The sequence below is a fragment of the Trachinotus anak genome, unplaced genomic scaffold, assembly GCF_046630095.1.
Source record: "Trachinotus anak isolate AG129_WGS33_773 ecotype Australia unplaced genomic scaffold, CSIRO_AGI_Tana_v1 ptg000021l, whole genome shotgun sequence".
In the NCBI taxonomy this organism is placed as follows: Eukaryota; Metazoa; Chordata; class Actinopteri; order Carangiformes; family Carangidae; genus Trachinotus; species Trachinotus anak.
This window is the reverse complement of record NW_027273872.1, coordinates 12,255,679-12,272,271: the sequence shown is the minus strand read 5'-3', so window position 1 is coordinate 12,272,271 and position 16,593 is coordinate 12,255,679. Positions and strand designations below refer to the sequence as shown.

The following is a 16,593-nucleotide window of genomic DNA, read 5'->3' as shown; positions in this document are numbered from 1 at the left end:
CACGTTTGCAGGGTAATACTAACTACTCTCTTCCAAGGAAAGTAGCTGAGGTTTATCCAGAAAGTCGTTAAGTTTGTCACAAAGTGCTTTTTGGAAAAGAGCCGCTAAAAAGTCTCAAAAGTTGATAAATCTTGTGACAAAGGCCCCCTGATGACGTAACTGAAACTGTTCATGCCAATTCATTTTGAAAGAGTAACAACCAATGGGGAAACTCCAACACTCGGCTGGCTGACCAATGGTCTGACTGATATTTGTGCTTATAGGGCTGACCCTGCTGTTGTAGCACAGCCAACAATATACAATATACTACCAAATAAGAATCGTCTCTAAGGCCCTTTTTAACATTGTTAATGTGTTGCAGGAACAATCAATGTTCCGAGTTTAAGGTTTAAAAACAGAAACAGGAGCCTGTTTAAGTCATTAGTTTGGGGATGATCATGGTTAATGAAGGTCCACACAACAACAGAAGTGTTTTTGTGTGTGTATGTGTAAGAGGGTGTTGGTATGCTCATATATCAAGGAGGCAGATGGTGCTGAAGCAGGAGGTACATGACCGCCCAGAACTCCTGTATGTATGTGTGTGTGCATATGCGTGTGAACACAGCAGGGCCCAGGAAACAGGAGCAAATTCCCAGCAGATCAGCTGGTGCAGACACAGTTATGCACCACTAATATATACAACACACAGTCTTTCTGTCCATTCGTCCATCTGTCTCTCTCCTGCATGTCTGTTTCTCTGTCTGCCTGTCATCTACATAATTCTGTCTGTCTTGTTTTTTCTCCATATTTTACTGTCACTCCCCTCCTTTTTTTCTGTTCTGCTGGTCCTGCTGGTTTTAATAAGAGCCCATTGATTTGATGATAAATATTTTTATGACTCACTGCTGCTGTTGTCACCCTCACAGCCCGCAAAGAACACACTACTCCACTGTGTGTGGGTACACACATAATTTCACTGATGGAGGTGGGTAAGGAAAAAAAAGAGGAAATGAAACAATCTGAAACACAGACAAACAGAGAATGACAAAAAATCTTACTAGTGTGCTGAAAATACAGGAATATATGTTGAGAAAATACTGTTTCCTACTTAATGACGACATCTAATTAGAATGGTCAACCAAAATACAGCTTTCCAGTTTAATAAACTTTATTTAATCAGGTAGTCTTTTTGAGTTTGAGATCTCTTTTTAAAGAAACGTTCATAATCAGACAGATGCAAAACTAGCACACAAAAACAACACAGATGAGGCCAGAAAACCACAATCAACTAAAACAATTACAGGTCATTAAAAATATCAGATAATAAAGCTTTAAAAGCTTGAGGGGAGGTTGCTGTTCATTCCATTTAAAAGGTGCACGGTGCCTGAAAGTAGTTTTGCCAAGATTAGTGCATACAGATGGGATGTTATGTAGATATTCATCTGTGTATTTAACTGAGCGATGTGAGGTAGTACTGCTTTAGAGATTAATATCATGAGATGATTATTTCTTGTTATCAGCAAAGGAGTCCACCCAACTCTGTGATACAAAGAGCAATGATGAAATTTGTCATTATTGACAGAGCTTAATATCCTGTTTTATACAAGGTTTAGCTGCGGGAGTAATGATGGGGCAGCCTAACTGTACCTGATATCTCTGTGACCAACATAAAAGTTAATTGACAGCCTTTAATTCTACACAGAAAGCCTGGTTTGATTTAGATTTTTTTGAATCAGATATTGAACACGACTCTTGAATGACAGATCCCTAAGTATTTGTGCGACTTAGAAAGAGTGACGTGGATACTATTTTAAAGTTTTAATGGCAGGATGCTTGTAACATGAACTTGGTCGTCAAGACTGTGATTATGAAGTGATGATTAGAGAGCATCTCCTTCCTAAGAGTGACATTTAAACTACATGTACCCGAACATTGCCAATCAACCATATTATTTATTAGTTGGGGTTAAGGCTAAAACTGTCAACAGATTTCATTAAAAACTAGCCAGTAGTTGTTGGGATCCAGTAACTTTCTTGCTTTGGACTTCAGTGGCGGATGCACTAACAAAGACTAAAAAATGATTTAAACTTTTCTATTTTGGTTGTTATAGCACAGATACACAGTGTTTTGTTCCTGAGAGACGATGATGGTGGTGAAGCTGCTGAAATGCACAGATTTGCTTCTGTACATCGAGCTGCAGAATGAATACATGGAGGGAAATGAGCAGCTCCACCAAAAGAACAATAATTGTGCTGTTTGTAGTGTATTTAAACCGCGAGCGCAGTTTATTTTATCAGAGTGTCTGCGCTGTGACAATAAAGCACGACCAGAGAGGAAAAGATCAAAAAACATGTACTTTGTAGTATTCTGCTCTGCTGAGTTCTTATCACAGGGAGAAATGTGGAAAGCTCTGCTATCTTGTGCCACAGTGGATGTGTTGTTCTGGAGCAACAATGCTTTTGTTCATATTACAGACTGTCAGTTTAGCCTTCGCTTAGCGCTTTGAAGCCGCTCTGCAGCTGCTCTGTACTCCCAAAACATGCAAACTCACCTAACCTGCAAGATTACAGTCAGTTCATTGAACAAAAAAGCTGCATAATTCCCAGCATTAAGATCCCAGGGGCAACCTTTTGTTCAATAAATTATGATTCAAACTTCTCCAAAAAATTCACACACAGCTGGTTGGACTGATGGAGCTTGCAGGGTTGATGCATTTGGTGCCATGTCGAGGTGTCTAAATCAAGAGAACAAAACTTGTCCTAAAAATCATCATGGGGCATGAGGATTAGGAACAGAACATGCAGACACTGCATACCAATGTATCGACCAAAGAACATTATGCATCTTTCAACATTTTATCTGTTGCCACATTTTGTATGGAGGCTAGAGTGTGGGCTGGTGATAAGTGAGAGGGAAAAAAAAAAGTATATCTTGTCTTGTGCAGGAGCACAAGGCTACGGCAAGGTCATGATAACACCTGAAAGAGGCTTTGTCTGAAAGTGGAACAGACAGCAGGAACGAAACTGATGAACCTGCAGGAAAACAAGACCTGAGTCTGCTCAAGGCCTCAGTTGCCTTGAGTTGTGAGAAAGAAACACAGGTATGACACAGACACACACACCAGCACACCCATGATTGTCTATTGTAGTATAGTATTTCATCACCTCCGCCAAGGAGGTTATGTTTTCAGCCATGTCTGTTTATTGATGCAAAAAGTATTGAAGTGATTTGCGCTGAACTTGGTAGAGGGGCGGGGCACGGGCCAGGGCAGATCCAGATCATTTACTCTGAATTCTTTCACTTACTCAGATTTTTTCCTCTGGTGTGCCATTTGACATTGGCTGTGGTGGAGGTCGGTGCCCTCTGGCCCCGTTCAGAGCTGGCATCAACATGTGTCTTCAGTAATGCAACAAGGGGTTAGGTCTAAGGCTACATCCACACTGCTGCGTTTTTGTTTTAAAACACATCACAAAACACGTACTCTGGAGTTTTTTTCAGGGTTGCATTGTAGCCTGCACAGGCAAAAACGAAGACCTTTGGAAATGATGACGTAGACACCAATGGTCGCTCCCTGATGGGGTCTTATCAGCCTTGATTGTTACTGACCTTGTTGTCTTTGTTAACAGCTCTTGTTCAGTTAAATTCTGCATTTTAACACTACAGCTGTCTTTGCTGTTTCCCGTTAGTGGTATTTTCTGCAACTAACAAACTGCAGCAGTCGTTTCTTATACGAAGCTAAAACCGTTGTCTGGATGGAGGAGGGACTGAAACAAACCTAGTTTGCTGGGAAGACAAACATGAGGAGATGAGGGCCACACAGAATCACAGTGGGCTGCGCAGCCTGCTCCACTGGGCTGATCCCTATCTCCCCTGCTCTTGCTCTCCCTCCCGGTCTCACCCTCCAGGGAAGTGATGTCTGGATTCAGCATGTCAGACATTTCCTTAATACACAAAAAAATAAAGATTGTTCACGAGTTCCAAATCTTGTCGTCTCTCATCGGAAGTCTTTTGATGGCAAGTCTCAACTTAAGTGTGACTTGATTCCTCGTTTTCTTTGTGGAAAGGCAGAAGAACTGACAGCTTTTGGAGCAGATCTGAAATCACCACCATTGGGCCACCCATAAAGCACATATATCCATATGGCCCATTCTCAGTTCCGCCTACATATTTTCCACTGTTTAAAGTTTTACAAAATATTATTCTGTAAATTAACCCAAGTTTTAATCAAATACAGGTGATAAATTACTCATTTTCTGTAACATATTCTCTGTTCCTGTAATTTCTTGCAAAAGTCTTGCCCCACTTTCATATTTCTCACACTTTTGTACTCAATTTCGCAGAGTGTCTGTAGGAGAAAACAACTGCGTTTTTCATTTGTTGACATACCTGACCATGGCCTCTGTTTACAAGACCTGTAGTAGCAGTTTGAAATATGACTCAGGAACAGAGGTGCAGGTGATGTTGGAGCCAAAAAACAGCAGGATCACTCTGAGCATTTTGATCCAGCTACAGAAATAAATTGAATATTGTTTAATACATTTCCATTATTAAAAGGTATGTGCTGTCCGACTGGTTTCTAATTTAGTTTCATCTCATTATATTATCAATTCATGTGATGTTTTGCAATTGCAATTTTCTTTCTGTTGGTTTTCGACAACACATTAGAGGATGTTGTGCTCAAGTTTTAGTGTGAACACTCAAAAGAGGAGCTTTACAAAAACATTGACATAAGATTTATTGTTTATATTCCATTTCCAGGCTGTCACACCGTGAAAACGTGTAGCTGCATCAGTGTTTCGAACGACGCTCAGTCAAGTTACCTACTGTAAATAACCATTAAAAACAATCATATCATATTTTCTTGTGCACGCTCTAGCAAACCCAAATCCCACAGCTGGTGACATGTAAATATCGATGATGGTGGTTCTGGTTGACAGCGTTGTTATTCAGACAACATCCATCCAGGCTGCGGCTGATTACAGCTGTATGTCACGCTGATATGTTAACAGCCTCAGAGACACTAAATGCCGCTTTCCTCCATAACACAAAAGAGGGTCAACATTCACACAACAAACAAACACACATGCAGCACAAATCAACACTTGTTAAAATGAACGTGGACACAAATATGTATGCAAATATTAGTTATTGGAGAATCTATTTTTCTGTATGTGGCAGCACTGGTGCATGTACCGGCGCTGTATGTGTGCATATACAAATGTATTCGCTCAGGTGAATGAATGAATTCTTGTTTCCACAGTCTATAACCTTTCCCCCACTGTCTCCAGAACAGTGACAGTGTTTCTGTCAGGAGCACCAGCTTGCGATCTGTCCCAGCATGCCTCTCTGTCTGTCTCTCCTCCCCTCACTGGGCTGATAGATTTAATGCTTTATGTTGACATGCTGTTAACTCGCCCACCTAGAGATACAATCTGTTGTAAAGGAACTTAGCCAGTCAGGGCAAGGAGTTAACCAGAAAAGAAACATAGAGTATAGTGTTAACTGGAGCTCAAACTATTTGTTAGTTGATTATCTCCCAATAACTAAGAGAACTGCAAAAGTGGAAAGGGTCAAATGTTTGCAGTTTTCAACCTCTGAAAAGTAAATAGTATTATTTAGTTATATGTCACTGTAAACTGAATATTTAGGGTTTTTTTGGACTTAAGGTCAAACAACTTTAGGACATCACCATAAATTCAGCAAAAGTTTTTGACAGTTGCTTGATGTTTTATTCACTAAATGGTAAATGGATTAAGTGAAAAAAAAAAAAAAATCAGCAGATTAATCAATTATGAAAGTAATCGATAGTTGCAGCCTCAGTGACGACACAGAACAAGTTTAAGTCGCTAAAACATCAGGAGGACAATTCTCTCAGTTTCGTCCATCATCTGTGACTGAATGTACAGTTACTGAAGTATTTCAGATTAACCTGAGGTGCTGAGCCTCCTCTGTCTGGAGTGGAACGAGGAGCAGCAGTGAAGGAAGTGTCACAAGTAGTGATGCTGCAGGTTTGGTGACTAAGGCCACGTCCACACCACTACGTTTTAGTTTTAAAACTGTGTTTTAAATCCAAAATGATCTGCGTCTAGACAAGAGTTTCAGCTCTGTTTGAGAAACAATGTCCGTCCACACAAACATACCTGAAAACGCATACATACACGATCATTCACGTACACTGGGCATGTGCAAGCCGGTGTAAACAGGAAGCAGATTGTCTACTCTGCAGTTAATTAATTGCACAAAATACGTTTACAAATGTCTCGGTTTTTGCCCATCCAGACTTTTCAAACTGAAGCAGGTGCAGCAGCGTTTAGTCTCCGTTTTAGGGGCTTGAAACGTAAACGTAGTTGAAATGGAGTAGTATGGTCGTAGCCTAAAACTCTTACTCCCTTTAGAAGTGGAGAAGAACCCTGATGCAGGTTGGTGGGTCCCAGAGTGGAGGGTGTAGGACAGGGAGTAGTTGTGGTGGTTTTAGTGGAGAGTTTGTATTTACAGAAAATTCCCCTGAGGGACTTATCATCATACAAAGGTAAAGGTAAAAAAAAATATGTTCCATGAATGAATGGTGGTGTTTCTAAACGCTTCTTCTTCATGTTTGGAGAACACTTCAGCCTTCTACTGTGAGATCCTTATCAGTCAGCCAGGGCAGGCGTTAAGTGAGGTGGGGGCAAACACTGTAAATCAAAGCTACCCCAATAGGGGTTACACAGCCTTCAGGGAGGAGTGGGGGAGGTCCCAGAAACACTGCAGAGACATTTCATTCATTGCATTAACTGTTGATTTCAAGACTTTTTAATTGCTTCATTTGCTTTATTATGGGGGTGTTTTTAAATAAATGCAGTGTAAATGTCATGTTAATGTGTCTAATTAGTACTTACTATGCGCTTTGATAAACTTCCTTATTCAGTCTCCTAGTAGTTTTTTTAATAGATGTTGTACTTAATACTTACACCAAGGTTTCCAACTGCACTGAAGCTTTACTGATGTCCTTGACTTGTAAGTTGCTTTGGATAAAAGCGTCTGCCAAATGAGTAAATGTAAATGTATATATCAAATGTACCTGCTCAGATTAGCCAGTAGCATGTCCGTTTCTGTCTATCAATGCATTTTATCTTAGTTTATTTGCACAGTGACAAAATCTAGAGGCAGAATCATAAGAAGACTAAGCTCACGTACCATGAATATCATGATATGCTGTTGTTTTCAGGAATTCAGGCTAACGTCGCTCTGATCTTTATCAGTCCACATCTCATGGGAGTTTACAGTTGAACTGTCACAGGAACTAAAATAAACTGTGCAGGAATCTGCAGGAATCACTTGCCACCAAGACTATCAACATAAACTTCTTGGGAGAAAATGGAGAAATGTCTTATGATGGACAAGATGACATCATTAACTTGTTTAACTCCTTAACATTTTAGGTTGAACAGTTTAGACCATGTAGCCATTTTCTCACCTCACCTCTGTCCTTCATCCGATCCCTAAATTCCTCGTCACCCCTGTCAGGGAAGGGAGAGCGAAGAAGTGAACTCGATGACAGACACATTGGAAAAGGTCAGCTGAGGACCATTCAAGGCCCTGCAGCCTCAACCCATTACTGCACCTGCAAACTGGTTTGGTCGACATGTGGCGACAGTTTTCCTTTCACTATCTGTCCATCTGGAGGTGACAGGGTGGAACACGAACAGGACGTAGGTGAACCGATGAACTAAGAGCTGACCCTGCATTCACACTGAGAGCAGCTCAGATGATGGGTTGCTCTCCTCTTGACTGTTGTGGGTGAGCACAGGAGCTCCAGTTGCGTTTTTTTCAAATGGTCTGTCATTCCGATCATTCTTAAGTACCGTCTATGGCTCCCTTGTGCTCAATTTGGCAGCTGAGCCAGAGGAGCGGGCTGGAGGGTGAAGGTGCGTCCAGTAGAGCTGGGCTGCAGGGGCTTTGTAGCTAGTTCCACTACAAGGCTGCTGAAGGAAGTGGGCATCAGAGGGCAGGCCCAGTGGAAGACAGTTAAGGAATTTGCCACTGTCGCCGAAAGAAGCAGCCACTGCCTGTGGCTGAAGCGAAAGGAGACAGTATGAGCTGCCAAATGACCACTTATACCCTTTTTCCACTAAAAGGATATAAGGGTATAAGAAGTTTTTTTTTTTTTTTTTTTTTAACGCAGGTAAAATCGCTAATAGAAACCGATTGACCCCTTTTCCACTGACAGTCGAGTTTGTCTTTCACATACACAGAAGCAGTGGAGAGAGAGTGAGCGGGCGGGCCTGCCTCGTCTGAGGGTGTCTTATGATAAAAGGCTGAAACACCCAATGAGGCCGGGGTACACAACTGATGATGTATCGTACTGGTGGAGGCATCACTAAATGGTCATCATCAAAGTCAACCCATCAAAGAAGACACTTCCAACCCCACTCAAAGTGGTGAAATCCACTGAACTGTCAGGGATTGTAACAGCTAGTCTTATTAAGCAAACTGAATTCTACCAATGTATCAAATAACAGTATGCAAACAATGTGACAGTGTGAGAGATTGCACATAGTGATGAACTTGAGTCTGCAGCTCCCCTCAGCTTTACTGAGCTTTATAACAACCTTAATCTTAAAGTTTAGATGTTCAGCCCAAAACTTGAAGCCTACCTGCTCCTTCTTGGCGGACTCTGCAAACGTGCTTGTGCCTGCAAACCTCCATTGACCCAGTGTGTGCTTCTTGAAATTTAAAACATGGCCTGCAGCCACACTAAGCACACAAGTTCCCTTATTGACGATTGGCTCACAGGTCTGTGGGGATCCCAACCCTGACCAGAAGAACATAACAGCACGTAGGATATAGCAAATTTAAATAAATCCAGATTATTTTTCTCATCCTTGTCCATTGCCCTAGATGTAGTTATACATAATTCATGAGGAAAAATATGAATATGAAGAAAATTCTAATGATGATTAATTGTAATAAATACACAAGCTTCCTTTTCACAGTAACTTTTCTCACTTTGATTTTCAAAATAAGCATCTGTTGGAATAAAAACACATGGAGGAGAACGCTCATTCATGATGGTACAGGATCTTAACAGATGCACAAGAGTCACCACAGTACCAACGCACATCATTGGTTTCAATCCCTCAGCTAACTCTGAACAAGGATAGTCTGTATGAAGGTTCACAGATCTTCCCTCCATGTGGTGCATGGTTTTTTTTTCTCCAAAATAGAGCTGTAAACTTTAGGAAATAAACGCAGTGCTGTGATCAAATCATGGTTTGGATGCCTGCAACACTGCTTCAACAGACTGTTGTGTCTGTATATATGTATGTGTGCGTACAGTATGTCTGTTGTGGTTGACTCCACCTCTATCATTGCTGTAGTACTGTAACTTTGGGCTGTTGCCTCATTTCCAGTTGAGCTTAAATTGTAAGAATTAGATTTTTGCAGAGTGGACTTAAGATGACGTGACCCTGACAAAACCTGTGACATAAAGGTAGCTGATATTTCACCTCTACTTTGTCTATTTCTTTGCCTCCTGGGATTTATGTACATGTTTGTCCTGACAGTTTAGGACGGCTCAACGGTCAAGACAGATGATAAAGGTGTTTTATTCTTTTAATCCTATACTGAATTTTCTGGCCAGTCTCCTCACAATTTCCTCTGACATCGATAAATACAGCCCATCGTCCATTTCCTTTGCCTGTGGACATAGAAATTGGTCTGTTCCCTCTGTTGAATATTGAAAACCAGTACAATCAAGTCTTTGATTGCGACGGACACCAAAATCTGACATTTACTCATGGATACCTTAAATTGCTGAGACATTTTGTTCTACTGTAAGTGAGTCAGGACAGAAGAATGACCCTCGGTGTAAATGTAAATGTTGAGCGGTATGGATCGAACAGCATGAGACAGCAGCAGCGGGTTACATAAGGTGGATTTTAGCTTTCATTTCCTCCAGGCTCTCCTGCTCTTTGCTCAGGTTCACCTGCTGCCGGTGGCTTCATGCCCACCTTCTGTTGGTGTTTATTTCTGGACCAGACCTCCTCCCTGCTTTTTTTGCTCTCTGTTCATCTGTCTCCCTCTCTCTTTCTCCCACTTTATCTCCTCCACCTCTCTGTCCATCTCTCTGCATCTTAATTTTTGATTAAATTCTTTGGTCTTATTTCACTTCCGTACCTCCACTATCTCTTCTCAGCTGCTCTCACTCCCCTCTCTTTCTGTGTCCACCTCCACCTCCTTTCTGTTTTCCTTTCCTTTGTAACACCTTCCATCCATTTCTCACAGTCACTCTTTCTTCATCACCATTGGTTTCACTTGTTTACCTCCATCATCCTCCTTTTTCTTCTCGTCTCTTTTCTATCACCACCCTGCCCTGACTTTTACCCTCTGTCGGTCTCTACTTCTTTACCCTTCTCTTTTTTTCCATTTATCGTCATCTTTCCCTGCTTTTTACCCCCCATCCCACCACACCCCTTCTCCATTGGTCCAAGTGCTGTCTCTCTCTCTCTCTCTGCATCATCAGGTCTCTCTACCTTGGCCTGAAAATACTGGACATGGAGCCTCAGGGAAGCATCTGCTCACCTTCTGTTCCAGCTTTAAAGGGACATTGCCGTGTTTTATGCAGCCAAAGGTTTAACAGTTTTGATATAATCTTCATTTAGTGATTTCCTACATTTCCTGTCCTGTCCTTTACCCACTGAGCTGCAAGGTATGTTAGAATATGCATCAAGTGCATTATTTTTGAATCATCCCACAGTTGTCCTCCTGTATGACAAGAATGAAATGAAAGTGTTATTCACCGACGAGCATCACTGGTCAAATGTTTTTTGTAAAAATAGAAGATAATCAGTGTTTGTTTTGGAGTAAAGAAAGAGAAGGGAGGAAAGCTGTGTTGTTATGTCAGCGGAGAACAAGCTCTCTGCTGCAGCACTGCTACTGGAGAAAACCATCGTAATTCAAAACACTGTACGGATGCAGGGCTTTTGAAATGACACAGACTGTGGACTGAGTTATTTTCTTCACCCCACCACAGTTGGTTGAAGCTTTGTAAATAGAATTGAAAGCTTTTATTGTCATTACAAGTTTCCAGTACAGCAAAATGACTTTTGCACCACCTGGAACGGTAGATGCAGCTATTGAAAGTCCTGCTGTGTGCAGGGGTCGTTGGAGTTCACCGCTCCACTCCACTTATGTAAGTCACCTATTTCCTGAAAAGATAATTATAACGTTATTAAATCCAAAATGCACCTAAATACCTTTTTTGCAAATGAACTATAAGATTACTCTAGTATTTGCACGCTGCACACTGTCCAGGTGCTGCAGTGTGCTCTCCTGCTTCTGCCATTTTTTGCTTTGTCCAAAATATTTGTGATGATCTATTTTTGTATTTAAGAATCAATTCAAAGTTATATAAAGGCTACATATATTTTTTTTTTACCCACCCCTAACATTACCCGACATGATTAGCTGCAAGGTTGCTTTGTGCTCTCCACTGTTTGTGCAGAGGGGAGAATGCCGAACTTGGAGCAGTGATATCGTGGATGTTACTTACAAATTATGTATAAAGTCTCTCTGCTTAACTCAAAATTCAGAGATTTAATGTTTTGTCAGTAACCTCTCCTTCAACTGCCTGTGAGTCCTCAGCTTTTAAACTTTTTTTTTAACATTTTGCTCAGTAAGTGTCCTCGCATGCTCACATATAACTGACCATTAACAAGTTAGCTGCTACAGATGATGTGACATTGGCTATATTCAAAAATCCCAGTTGGTTTCTATTTCCAAAAATCATTCAGTCTTTCACTGTTGCCGACTCATCATCCAAGAAATTCCGTGTAGACAAGCGTATAATCTGTCTGATAGCCAAATCAATTACATTTTATATAATACTTAAGTACTGTGTGAAGTGACAGAAGCATAACTGATAAATGATGAATCTTGAATGTTGAGTGTGAAAATCATGTAGCCTCCAGCGCAAACAGCCTGTGTTGTATGTGTGTGTGAGAGGTCTCCAGACAATCAAGAAATCTGTTCTTCTCATGTCATACCATATCTGGCATAAACATGAAAGTGGTATTAAACAAGATTTTCCCTGCGCCACTGCACAGATGACTCTAATACGCAGCATCTGTGGCAGCTTTATTTGGATTTTGTTCACTTACCACTCTGGCAACAAACCGGAGACTTCTGTTGGATTTTTCTCAGGCGCAATAAGAAAATAACGAAGCTCTACTGTTCCATCAGTATTTATCAGGGTGATGAATCACCTCTTTGTTAGACCTTTGTGTTGGATCCCGGCTCTAATATGATGTCTTAACTTCAGTGATCAACTGTAACTTTCAGATTTTTGTCACTAACTGCAGTTCTTTGCTCTTTAAATTTTGATAAGTAATTACTTAATGCCTCTTTATTCAGTCACGTACTATAGATTAAATGCCACTACCACCACCACCCACATTATTCCCCCTCTTGCTCTCAACCACATTCATGGCCCAGGGCCAGGAGTTAGAGAGCTGTATGCAGTGAGTTTGTCTGCAGTGTTTACACAACAGCAACATAAAGTCTGTTGGGTTTCTGCTGCAAAAACGAACCATCACAGCCAATTACCTGTCTCCATTAGGCTGAGGTGGTTAGTTACTGCTGAGTCACATGGTTGCACTCAGACTGCTCAGTAAAGCAACAAGGGTTATCAGTTAAACCTGCAGTTAGTTAATGGATTAATTGATTGATCAATCACTTATGAAAATTTCTTTTCTTAGTTTCATATCATTGTAAATTGAATATCTTTGGTTTTGAGCTGTTGATCAGACAAAGCAAATGATTTGAAGATGTGACCTTTGGCTCTGGAGGAAATGTTGGGCATTTTTCATCATTACTAACATTTTATATAGTAATGCTTCAATGAAGCCATAATAAATTGTACAAATTGTTAGTTAGGGCTGCATAGGCTGCAGCAGTCACAAAAGCAGCTTATTTTTTTTCTATTTCCTTGTAGCAGAAGGATTTTTGTCCACCTCATTGTTTAGAAATAGAATTAAAGAATTGTATTGACGTTTGGTTTTGTCTGTCATCGGTTTTTAGTTTCTGCTGTTGAGCCCACTGAACTCATCAGCCGGTTAGTGTCAGTCATAATAACTGGAGAAGAGTAAGGGTCCGTTAGCTTGACAGTAGCTGCAACTGTTCAACAGGGGAAAATGCAAAAAGTTTTCAGAAATTGCACCAAAAATAAAATTCCATCTGCAGCCATTTCATCGTTGTAACAGCAGAAGCTTCAGTGGAAGAAATCTCCAAACATCAGACAAAGAAAAGGAGATGATCAGTTTTCTCTGTGAATAGAAGGATAAATACATTTTCACTTTTCCCACCTTTTGCTGTAGTGAATCAGTGGACACTGCTGGTCAGCAGTGTAGTGGCCATGATCATTAACATAGTATTTTTAGATTATTTTTCATGTGTGTGAATGATTTGATAGCAAACAAACTGACAGAAAACATTGTGTTTATGTTTGCTATCAGCTTTCCTCAAATATCCCCTTGAGGGGCAAATAAACAGTTTTTGAATTGAAATGGGGCGGTGGGGATTATCTGTATTTCCACATGCTTCCAGGGGTAAATGGGAATTTTGACCATAATTTGGTTGAACTGACCTTTCTAGTGTTTTGTGTTTTTTGCTGCTGCTGTTCTGTTCCTAGAGGTCCATACATCCATACATGTCCCTTTTAAGAGTTTTTTTTGTTGGCTTGTTTGTTTTTTCCAGTAAATGTGGATATGTGGTTTTGTGGCTATGGTGTCGGGAGAGTTTCATAATAATTCACCATTTAATTATTTGATTGAATGTAAAGTGAAGTTCAGAGTTGCTTATTTGAGACCTTTGGTCACCAGTCAGGAGATTTTGTTAATAAAGAAATATACTGTATAGAAAACAAAATAATTTAATGTTATTTCCCCCAACTTAATTCATCATATGAAGCCATAAGCAAAGCCATACAAATGTATGCAAAACTTTGGCTATCCCCGGGCAAATTACATATTTTATAGATTGTTTTTCAACATGGAAACAAGTAAATTGAACACCTGCAGCAAATACACACTATAAATGAGCTTCTTCAAATTTTAATGGTCTGTTAATTTTAAACAGTAATGGTGAAACGTGCAAAAGGACACGGTTTGAGTTCAGGCACCAACTAAGTCTGTATTTATTAACCCTTTATAACTTATATTCTGCTTTTGGCTTCGTGTGGCTGCAGGAAACACTGCACAGATAAAGGGAAGAATGGCTTCAACTAAATATCAGCAGATTCTGGAGGTAGATGTCCAGCAGTCTGTCATCAAAGTAAGAAACAGGCCAATGATCCTAAATCAACCATGAACCACTTCAGTAAACCCCCACCCCACCACCCCACCCCCACAGCAGATATTTAACTACCCCTAACCCTAAGTAAGCTGACAAAGAGGGTGGGTCTCCAGCTGCTGACTTAGTAGTGGGCCCAAACTTTTCTACATGGCACAATTACTGTTTAATATTTTTTTCCATTTTTCAGTTCATAAATTAAACTCTAACAGAGCATTAAGATTGGAAGAAAGGCTCATTTTTAACATCTGTTGGCTGCAGCATTTGGATCCAGCACTTCTCATTTTCAAAATTAACAAAATATGGATTGCTCAGGGGTGCCCAAATCTTCAAATATGTGGTGGATGTGGTTTGTTTTGTTTTTATAAAATCACTGTTTTTCTTAAATTATCAATCATGCAGATCATGGATTCGTGAAACAGTTCTGAGTTAAATCAGACCAAGTTTAACATATTGCAGAGACAGACACTCAACAGACACTATGCACGCAGACACACACACACATACACACACGCAAACACACACACACACACACACACACACACACACACATATATGCAACACACCCTAGAAGCACAGTCCTGGCCAAGGCCCAAAGGCTTGATCCCACAGGCAAAAGTGGGGGAGCACAGCCCACAATCTGGGCACATAGAAGGTGTGTGTGTGTGTGTGTGTGTGTGTGTGTGTCACAGACTGGGAGGAGGGACAGTGTGAGAAGTGGGTGGAGAAGTGACTCCTGAGGGAGTGTTGAAGTGTCTCAGCAGCACTTTGGTTCAGAGCCTCTGAAGGCGCTGAAGTTGAAGTTAGCGGCAGTCGAAACACACTCCTACAACTCCATGTGTATGTGTTTTCACTGTTTCTTTTCTTTTTTCATCGACTTTACACCAGACCGCTATGGGAGTACGCTGGCTGTCACCATCCTGTCAAAGGATTTTTAAAGTTCCTGAAGCGTGAGGGGAGAAACAGACAGATATTCCTGGAAGAGTCGCCTAACTGGACCTCAGGTAAGTTTTCCTTGTCGCTCACCATGCACGCTGCTTCACTCCACTTCACACTGCTGTTTATTGTGGAGAATGGCACCACTATTTAGTATTATAATATTACTAAACATTGCCCTGAAGTATATATAAACAGAGTATGAGGTTCCTCAGAAGGAAGAACTAAACTTTCTGTGCAGCACATAAATCAGGGAAATGCTGGTAGATATTTTTTTGCACATTACGCTTCTTTTATCATGTTCAAGTTCAAATCCTGCACTTACACTGTGTAAGTCAGGTTCCCATGACACTTTGTAATCTTTGTGTCAGCTGTTGGTAAATTTTAGAGTCAACCTGAGTCAATGATTTCACTTTATTTTACAGAATGCGTTTGTTCGGGCATGAGTGCTAGGCTGAGTTTTGTAAAGGATTTGTAAGCCCTGTGACAGTTTTTGCTCGGAGCATTTGCATGGGAGGAGAGGTAAAGAGCTGCAGTGGAGGCACATGTCAACACATGCAGCCCAGCTCTTGACGTTTGAAAGCCAAAGAGTCCCTCCCTTCTCTTTATTTCTTCTTCTGGACCCGATTTCTCCTGCGTGGAATTAAATTGCTCAATTGTATTTCTAAAGCGGTGATGGTGCATGCACACAGACGTTTTGCAAAAGAATAGAAAAGAATGTTTGTCACTTCAAATGACTCTTGGGTCAGGAGCTGGTTTTTCTCTCCTGCTGAAATTGTCACTCCCCAATGAGGCTGGCTTGCATGGTGCACACTATGAAATGGATGATGGCATTTGTGATGGATAGACGCCAAGATAACCTTAAAGGGACCACTTGATTCCCTTTCAGGTGACTTTTTTCCATAATGGAAAGCAACACATAGGTGGTGAAAGAAAACAACTCTCTTGTTTTACTGAACCTCATTTGACCTGAAAGTTGCTTGAGGCTTTATTGTGTTTAGATGTTACTTTCAGTTAATGGTTCAATTTTAAGGCGTATAGGCAAATAATTGGTTTTTATGACCCTGGAGAGATGCCATAGCTCGGATAAGGCGGTATAATTTATGATAGTGGGATTAAGTCGGTTTAGTTTTCCCGTAAAGTTTTTAGAAGAGTAGGTTTTCTGCAGAAATATTGCAGTCAAACTGCTGCAGATCATTCAATCTGGATTGAGAGCTTTTTAAATTATCTGATGGGTAATTTGGCAATAAGCGAGCCTCATTAATGAAGGGGCTGATAACACAGCTGTTTGGAGTCATTGAGATAAAGTCTAGCCTTAGCTGGAGGGATGGATTGAACTGCCTGCCATAA

The 16,593-nt window shown here is 40.7% G+C and overlaps 1 protein-coding gene across 4 annotated transcripts in view; it reads left to right on the top strand.

Moving 5' to 3' along the window:
• Nucleotides 1–16,593, top strand: part of fat2 (FAT atypical cadherin 2) — a 136,844-nt gene that overhangs the window by 18,032 nt on the left and 102,219 nt on the right. For 2 of the 4 annotated variants that reach the window (XM_071458161.1, XM_071458162.1), the window contains exons 2-3: nucleotides 2,924–3,079; nucleotides 15,196–15,311. The gene's annotated coding sequence lies outside the window, so the exon portion shown is untranslated. Of the gene's footprint in view, nucleotides 1–2,923; nucleotides 3,080–15,060; nucleotides 15,312–16,593 lie in introns of those variants that run through there. The other 2 variants (XM_071458163.1, XM_071458160.1) reach the window with 2 other exon arrangements.